Source organism: Camellia sinensis, chromosome 12, assembly GCF_055761805.1.
Source record: "Camellia sinensis isolate YWXY chromosome 12, ASM5576180v1, whole genome shotgun sequence".
Classification (NCBI taxonomy): Eukaryota; Viridiplantae; Streptophyta; class Magnoliopsida; order Ericales; family Theaceae; genus Camellia; species Camellia sinensis.
Genome location: NC_138972.1, coordinates 26,528,437 through 26,538,044, shown reverse-complemented (window position 1 = coordinate 26,538,044; position 9,608 = coordinate 26,528,437). Strand labels below are relative to the sequence as shown.

At 31.9% G+C, this 9,608-nt stretch overlaps 1 pseudogene across 1 annotated transcript in view; it reads right to left on the bottom strand.

Moving 5' to 3' along the window:
• Positions 1-3,969: 3,969 nt before the first annotated feature.
• Positions 3,970-9,608, bottom strand: part of LOC114278963 (protein kinase and PP2C-like domain-containing protein) — a 69,472-nt pseudogene continuing 63,833 nt past the window's right edge. Inside the window, exons 13-14 of the transcript XR_014346089.1 lie at positions 6,872-6,967; positions 3,970-4,373 (exon numbers count right to left, since the gene is read on the bottom strand). The product of XR_014346089.1 is annotated as a protein kinase and PP2C-like domain-containing protein (transcript). The remainder of the gene's footprint in view (positions 4,374-6,871; positions 6,968-9,608) is intronic.

Here is a 9,608-nt window from a genome sequence, read left to right as displayed (position 1 = left end):
GGGCTGTTCAGGCTAGGTCAAGCCCAAAAAAGCATGGACCAAGCCCTAGACTGGGGGGTCGGGTTGTGTCGAATATCGGGCCAGCAGACCATTTTTACACTCATTCCCTTCCCCCTTTCCTTATTTATTTTGCTTTTGCTTTAATTTTAATTTTTTTAATTGTTTTTTTTGCTTTTATTTATTTATTTGCAAAAGTTAGTGATTAATTGTTAGATTAACACCATGGAGAACTCACACCCTCTCCTTGATTAGATTAATGGTTAAACCAATGACTTGGTATGAATATAACCAAATACCATTAATCTTATCTTCCCATCTTTCAATTTTCCTTTGGCAAGTGATTTTTTTAGTAAATTTTTTAAGTTAAAATATGATGTGAAAAAATTAAAGTAATTGAAAAATTAAAGCACTTTAATTTTTTTTTTTAAGAATAAATGTGTAAAAGAAATGAAAAAGAATTTTAAAATTTTTTATATGATTTTTTAACTTTTTTATTTTTTTCAATATGTTTTTAACTATTTTAACACCAAACAATTTCTTTTCAATCACAAAAGCATTGCAAACATTATTTGGTTGATTTATAGTTAAATGCTATGCACAATAAAATTACAAGAAAATTTATAGTTGTGGGCCCTGCTAGATAAAGAAAATTCTGCATTATTAAATATACAGATTTGGTTTTTCCCAAATCAGTAATGATACATCCCTTTAATTTGGGAGTTCTAAAAGAGCACTAATAATGTGAGAAATAAAAAATAAAAAATAAAAAAACCAAAATAAAAAATCACATCACATGAGACCTACACACCAATTAAAACTATTAAAACTCTTAATTTAGAGTTCCCAATCTTTTTTTCTTCCCCAAATACATAAGAATGTTTTGTTAATGATTTATAGTGGTGTTTGATTATCACGTGTATTGGTTGCCTTTTTTGTTTTTTATTTTTTTATTTGAGTGTAGTGGTCGTCTTTGTTTTTAAATTTAGTGATGCTAGCTTATGATATAGTGGTGATAGTTGTGAAACACATAAATGGACACATTAATTTTCAAATATTTAAGGGTTAGAATTTGAGATTCTTATGGTGTGATTATTTTTTTAAAAGGGTGTGTACACTAGTCATTTCTTGAATTTTTAGATGTTTAGGTCCAAATTAACATAATGTTTTTACAAGAAAAATGATATGTCACCATAATTTTTATATAAAATTTACTCTCAAAATGATGTAACAATGATAAAAATTACACCCATATAGCATTACTTATTTTGTTTTTATTGCAATATTTGTGTACAATTTTTTATTTTTATTTTTTATATAGCACTACTTGTTCTATAATATGAAAAAAGTATCCATATAATATTATTTTCTTTTCTATTTTTTGTTTTGCAAATATACATCTATTTTAATATTGATTGGGAAAATTATTGCAAATTTAATGATATTCTTTTTTTAATTTTTTTATAATTATAAAAACGTATATTTTAATATATTTACGTACAATATTTTCGCTATTTCCTTTCCCTCTCTTCTCATTTATTTTACTTTTTCTTCTACTTCAACCCTTCTTTTTTCATTGTTTTTCTGCTTTTATTTTTTATTTTCTTATTAGCAAAAATTAATAATTAGTTATTAGATTAACATCTAAGGGAGTTGAACTCACACCTTTTACTTTTTCTTCCATCTTCAACCCTTCTTTTTTCATTGTTTTTCTGCTTTTATTTTTTATTTTCTTATTAGCAAAAATTAGTAATTAGTTATTAGATTAACATCTAAGGGAGTTGAACTCACACCTTCTCCTAACAAACACTAAGTCTTGCCTCCTATTATACTCCTAAGAGTGTAACTCAAAATTTCTCCTTAACAGAGACTTAGTGACCAAAGGACTAGCCACGCAAGTGGTTTAACATAGTGACTACATTGGTATAAATACAATCAAATACCATTACTCGTCTTCCCATCTTTTTAATTTTCTTTTGGGAAGTGATTTATTTTTAGTAATTTTTTTATTAAAATATGAAGTGGAAAATGAAAGTGTTTGTAAATGACTCTAATTTTTATTTTATTTTTTATAGAAAATATGCAAAAAAATAAAAAATGAGTTTTTATTTTTTATATGACTTTTAAGCTTTTGATTTTTTAATAAGTTTTAACTATTTTAATACCAAACTTCTCCCCGATCACAAAGCATTGCAAATATCATTTCGGTCGTTTATAGTTTAAAGCTATGCACAATAAAATTACAAGAAAATTTATAGTCATGCCCTTGGTTAGAGTAAAGAAAAATCTTGTCATCCTTGTTTGTCATCTTCTAAAAAAATTAAAAAGTCAAAAAGTCACTATCCTATTTAAGTCATATCATCTTATTTAAGTCATATCACCTCTTTATCACATCACTTCAAACCCAACCCATACCCAACTCATATTTTATAAAAAGTCAAAAAATGCACTTATTTAGAAGTCATATCACCTCTCTATCACATCACTTTAAACCCAACCCATACCCAACTCATATTTTATAAAAAGTCAAAAAGTGCACTTATTTAGAATATCCCAAAAGTGTATTGTTTTGATTTTCCCCAAATATTTAGGTTGTATTCGGTTGATAAATTTTAGTAAGGATTTGAAAAGAAAAAGGAAAAGTTCTGTGAAATGTAGATAAAATGTAACTATATTTTATTCGCATTTTACATACTTTTTCCCTTTCATTTGCTAAATCTCCAACCAAATTTATTAACCAAGATAACATTAGGAATGTTTGGTTAATAATTTATAATTGTGTTTTATTATCACGAATAGTAGTGGTTGTTATTTTTTGTTTTTTTGTTTTTAGAATTGTGTATAGTAGTTGTCTTGGTTTAGAAATTTTGTGATCCTAGATTATGATATAGTAGTGATGGTTATGAACCAAATAAATGGCAGACATTAATTTTTACAGCTAGAGGGTGGGTCTAGCGGAAAGCTGAGGAGTTCACAACAGCTAAATCACGATCTTCGGACGAGCTCATATTGACACAAGGTTGCCTATTTTCAATGCTGGGAGTGAAGCAAGAAAAATCTCTCATTTGAGGCCTTTCACAGCCATAATAATATCAACAAGCCTGAAACTTTAGTTAATAAATCAAAAGAGAGATGAACCTGAGAGATAATAAGAAGAGGAAATATCTTTACGCTTTACTAATATAATTATATAGGTTTTCTTACTTTCTTCGCATGCTTTCGGTGTCGTGTTCGTGTCGTGACATTTTGAATGTGTCAAAATTATCTTAATAATAACCTAACTCATGTATTATTTCGTATTATTGTGTCATGTCATTTCTGATTTGTATCCGATTTGTATAGTATTAACACGTCATGTAAAAATATTTTACCATAAGCTAAAAATATCAAGCGTACAAAAAAAAAAAAAAAAAAATTTCTTCACAATTTAATTTTTATGAAACTAATCTATATTGAATGAAATTATTCATAAGGATATTTGATTTCAATTCAATTTGATTTTCTTAATTTACAAAAACAATATCTTATTATTATATATATATATTTTTACTAAATTAACTCAAACAGTAGACAAATAAATTTTCAATTGAAAACAAAAACAAAACCTTTATTAGCTTTAAAATCCTATTTTACATGCTTTTTTCTTAGTTAGATGGAGTTATATAAGAGATTAAAAAATGTCAGAACACCCTTTAATAGAAATAATATTACATATGTAACTAATTTTTCATTATACCGATTATTCGTGTCAGCTTTGTTCTATACAAATTCGACAGTAATCCAACCTATTTAATATTCGTGCTAACGAGTCATGCCATATACATATTCATGTAGATTTGAATCGTATTATCATATCAAAAATTCCTGCCTTAATCATGTAGTACAGTTTAATTTTAATGAAGTGTTCATGCCTTTTTGGGGGGGAGAGAGAGAGTGTGTGCGCGCGCGCGCGCACTGTGAACACATTAAACATCTATTAACAATATTATTCCATATATGCACATTGAAATCCAATAATACAAGCATATGCTTTGTGTAGTTTCCCACTAAAAATAAATGTACACATACAATTTCCACAAGACGAGGAGGTAAACCTTTTCCTACCACCTCTGGTTCATTTCCATGTCTCACTAAAATTAATTTCATAGATACAAAACAATTTGTATAAGAATACCATCAAACCTAGTAAATCCTCTCTGCAGTAGATACAAGATGCAGGAAAACGACAATAACAATTATATTATCTTTGCTTCCACGTTCAGCAGCCTCGGTTGCCAATCTCTTTGAGCACATCCTAGGCTCTTTCACTGTGTCCTTTATTATGGAAACAATCTCTGTGTTGCTCATAACATCCCAGAGCCATCGCTAGCCATAACCTGACAGTCGAACACATATATTGTTACTCTCTCTATAAAAATGTGATATGCTAACAAGTCACAACCATCCGTCATAAATAAAGCAAAATTTTGAAAATGGTCTGATTACAAATGAAACATACATCATAAGCATTTGAATTAAATAAGAATTATTGGGAAAAGCATAAAGGTTGCAAAATTATCTAGGGTTTTACTTCCTACCCCCCTTTTCAACCACTGTCATTTTTTTCAAAAGATCATTTTTTAGAGATCACTAAACTAAAAGAATATAACTCCAAGTTCAGAAATATGAGAAGCATGTGAAGGTAGGTGTTAATAGTTGATATTGGTAATATGACAAGAAGGTTGAATATGAAGAGATAATAAAAATAGAAAAGAGAGAAGAAAGAACACAAAAAGTTAATGTGGTTCAGTCAATCTTGGCCTACGTCCACACATACAAAGCCCTATGGGCTACATCTTTTATTCACACTACTTAATCCTCTTGATTACATGGTACACCATATATAAAGCGGGAGATACAATCAAATCCCTTCAGTTATGGATCTTCATATATTCTGATATCTTTAACACTATAATGTTATCTCAAACTTAACCAGTCCCAAATATACTAGAGAGGTTATCTTCCTAATATTAGGTATGGACTGTCTCACTTTACATGTAGTTCTATGGAAGTTCAATCGTCAGAACACTCTCTCATTCTAGGCTTACTCCACACCCTCCCTGTCTTATTTCAATGCTTTGAAACCATGAGGTGTGAATGGGGAGGGAAGAGATAGGGCAAGGTCGCTAGAATTTTTTTATTTTTAGAACCGAAAAACAAAGGCATAAACCATAATCGTTCAAATTGTGGTATACGATCTCTTTTGGATAAGTTTGATTTGAGTGCCTACCTGTGTTATGCACTAACAAACGAAAAGCATAATACAAATTAGAATAATTACAAGTCTGCCAAGATAATTTTTTTTTTTTTTTTTTGATAACTCAGCATCTGGCCCACTAGACCGACTACTCCGGAAGACCAATCCCACCATCCACTAGTGGGGGGTCGGGGCAAAGTCCCAGAAATTGTTTGCACTTAGAAGATTTTGAAGGGAGCACACCCCAGGCCCAGGTCTTGACCACTAGGCCAACCCCTTGGGGTTAGTCTGCCAAGATACTTGTATTCTATTTTAACTGTAAACATAACAAAAGAATAAGGGTTGAATTCAAGAAGCCTCAAAATGCTTCAAATGAAAGAGAAATTAGACCTATGGTTTAGTTTTGATATTGTCTATGATGCTTTTGTTGGTTGTGTTTTACAGTGATATATGTTTGATATTTCACAATACAAAATTAGTGAGTGGCTAGCAAATGATAAACTCGTACTTTGAATTGTCAATATCCTTTGGTGTTAGCTATTGGATAGCTTAATGAAATATGAGAATGTAACATGATTTTGTCATTAGTATTTGATGAATAATTCATTACAAAAGGAGTACAAGTGTTTTAAAAGTTTTACATTTTTCCTGCTGTAATGATTGAAATTAAAAAGCTCCAAAATAAGTCTTTGATATTTGTTTTGTGATTAAATGTTCATTATCTAAATTATTTTGGAGTTAGAAAGGGTTTTGGATGAGTTTGAGATGCTTAACACGTGAAAATCTTAAAAACATTGAAGGTCTTGAGTCGACCTCAAATAAATGATTCGACCCTGAACTCCAGTTGTTGTGCAGATAAAAGGATTAGTCAACACCTTGACAAAATAAATCGAATCCCTAGATTCAAAATAAGTTGACTCCTTCGTCGCGAAATTTAAATTCTAAAATATGCAACAGCTACTTCGTTTCAACTGCTAGAGACGCATTTACTGCACTGGAATGACCAAAATGAGACGAAGGGCTATAAAACAAGATTTTTACATGTCTACAAACATGGGATGAAGGATTAAATGTAATACCCATCAAGATCTTTCAAGTTTTGAGCTTCAACTTCCATATTCTTTTGCTTTTGAGCTTTGTTGTTTAAATTCAACTCCTTAAAAGTTTATTGTTCTAAAACCTTGTGTTACTTCTTTTCCACATCATTCGTAAAAGGGTTTTTAAACTATTGGGATTAATGGAGTGTTTGTGGGAAACACTTGGAGAAAATCTTGTTCTGTAAGGCTACAGATTTCAAACTTCAATAATATATCTCAGGATTATTCAATTGTCTTGCTAATAACATTTCCAAGTACGGGACCTCCTTAATTGGGGGCCTACAAATTTCAAATTGCAAGAACATGAATTGTGCTATGATCATCCAGGCACTACAGAAAATTGTGTTTGGTAATGGCATATAGAACAAATGCTTTTAAAGTGATTAAAGCAGATGCAACTACAGTTATTTAAAATTTCTGATTTCCCTGGAAACTGTACATAAAAGTCTATTTAGAAGCCACAAATCCATTTATTAGTTTCTCGTAGCACACAAATAATAAACCCCAGATAACAGAAGATTATCAGATCGAAGGACCTTACCAAGTATTCATCTTCTACAAACAGTATGGTCTCAGTTATCTCAGGTTCTGCAATCATAGCAGGCTTCAGATCATCATCACCAATAGACCGCGTAACCTGTAAAAAATATGTAATTAATAAACTTCAAATTCAACCACAAATTATTGATTATTGCTTTCACATCATGTTGAATACTGGAAGCACGGGCAAAGAGTGGGGCCGGGCAGGGACCATGTGTTCCTGTTTACCCATCCTCTTCTTGTTTCTTTATTTTTTAAATCTAGTTTACAGAAACCTCATTAAATAGAAACCAATCTTTTGTTTCTAATTCATTATTTAGAATTTAAAAAATAAAATAAATAAAATATCAGCTATTAGCTCAGTGCTATCTCTTAATACCCAAAAAGATAAGGTGCAAGGTTCAGGCCCTCACAAGACATGAAGGAAAAATAAAAATAAAGGAATATATAACTTTAACAAATTAAAGAAAAAATGTTTGCCTACTGTAGATGTGCTTTGTTGGTGGACATGCTAGCAAGTTTGGTTGAGAATTATGAATCTTCCTATACTCAACCTATTGTTGTATTTAATTTTAGCTACACCACACAAAGAACAAAAATCAATGTTTTAGGGTAAATTATATTAATATATATACATACATACATACATATATATACACATATGTAGGTTTAGAGAAAAGAAAGAGTTAGGGAATGAGTTAGACTTCATTCCCTTTTATATTGATAATTCTGATCAATTACAGGCATAATTCAAGCAACTAAAAAAGGAATAAATAAGAATACAATTCATTATTTCCTATTCTACCAATTTCCTATTCTAACAACATATATATTTTTAGGGTAAATTACAGTAAACCCCTCTCAACTATGACCCATTGTCAAGTTAAAAATCAATGTTTAAAATTCAACACTCAACTCGCTTATAGTTTTGTTTTGTAACTCTAAACCTCTTCTGTCATCACACCGGTAGTCATTTGGCATAAATGTATCATATTGTAATTAAAAATTTATGACTAAAAAAGCCTTATCATATATACATACATTGTAGATATATACACAACCATCAACTCTACATGGCCAGAAATGCCAAGCCATAACCAGAAACTCTCATGGCTAATACCAACTAGAGAACCCTTACTAGCCAAGCCATTATGATTTGATAAAAAAGTTTCATAGCAAAAGAATTGAGGGTTTTGATGGTGATACGTTGATTAGGTGGGGGGATTTTAGTGGACATATGTTGAATTAATATAGGGCTTTTAGTGTTGAGGGGTTTTAATGTGTATTGGGGTGTTTGATCAGTGGAAGGGAGGCTGTGGGCAAGGGGTTTCGGCTTGGTGGGAATCGAAAGGGGAGGTGGTGAGTGGTGGGGGAAATAAGGTGGTGGTGCAGAGATGGGAGGAGGGAGGAACAATGAAGGAGATGCCATTGGTTAAAGAAAGAAAAAAAAAGGAGTTGGTGTAGGCTGGAAGAGGAGTTGCATGTGGCGAGTGAGATGAAGAGAGGTGGGCCATTGTCTTCAACCACCGTTGTCGCCATTGCCATTGCCATAAGCTGTTGTAGCCACTGCCAACCCCTCATCTCTCTCTCTCTCTCTCTCTTCAATGAGTTCAAAACCCCAAGCCCTTAAACAACACCCCTATATCCATTGCCACCCCCAAACTTCACTCCCTTTGTTGATCATTAGGTCCTGCAAAAATATGGGATTGTTGTGGTGATTCACAGTGGCTGACTTTACTCCCTTTGTCAAATGAATTTGTTGTGTTTGTTAATCGGAATTGTGGAGACACTGTGGAATTAAGGGTTTGGGATTGAATTGATTTGATTAGGGTTTGGAAGAAATTAGGTAGTGGTTGAAGAAGATAATGGTAGTCTGGTAGCAATACAATTGAAGGGTAAAAGGGTAACTTAATAATTTCTGTTAACAGTGTTAATGACTTTTGCAATTCATATACTTCAAGGGGGGTAAGTGTTGCCTTTAAAACATTAAGGGGGCAACTCAAAAATAGGTCATAGTTGAGGGGGGTTTAATGTAATTTACGTATTTTTTTATTGCACTGTTGTGAGCTGATTGTAAAGTGTAATGTATATACCTGAAAGTTGTACCTGTACTATTTCTTTTGTGTAATGTAATGGGATTTAAGTAGGGAGGAAAGAGAGTTCGGTGTGTGCTACTTTTATACACTAGGATTATAAACACACACACATATGAAGCAAGTCTTGTTATTGAAATTTAAATCATTTGCTTTGCTATTCGTTTCCATTTTTGTTGTTGAACCCTTGAACACTAAATTAGGCTTTAAAACATACATCAATCACCCTACTCTTTTGAATCAGTCCACATCTAATATGAACTTACAATAGAAGATCTCACTATTTTAACTTAATAATCTTAACTAGCCTTAAACCCTTAACCATCATGCCTTAGATTTCTAATATGAAATTGGGGTGTGACAACCTGCCACTGATTTGCCCCAAAAATCCTAACCTCAAGGAGCAACCACTCCTATTCACTAGTCTCTAGACCTCCAAAAGCCTATGCGCCCTCCGAGAGGTTGAGACTGCCCAAAAGACCTCTCTTCAGGAATTAAGAAGCTTCTTTTGAGCCAACAAAGGAACTTCAAATCCCAACATCAGGGATCTTTGCAGAGATCTACCCTTTTTTGCGACCCACATCTTCTTGCGATCAACCCCGTCAACAACCACATCGAATGCTTTGAGCCCAACTTGCATAATGT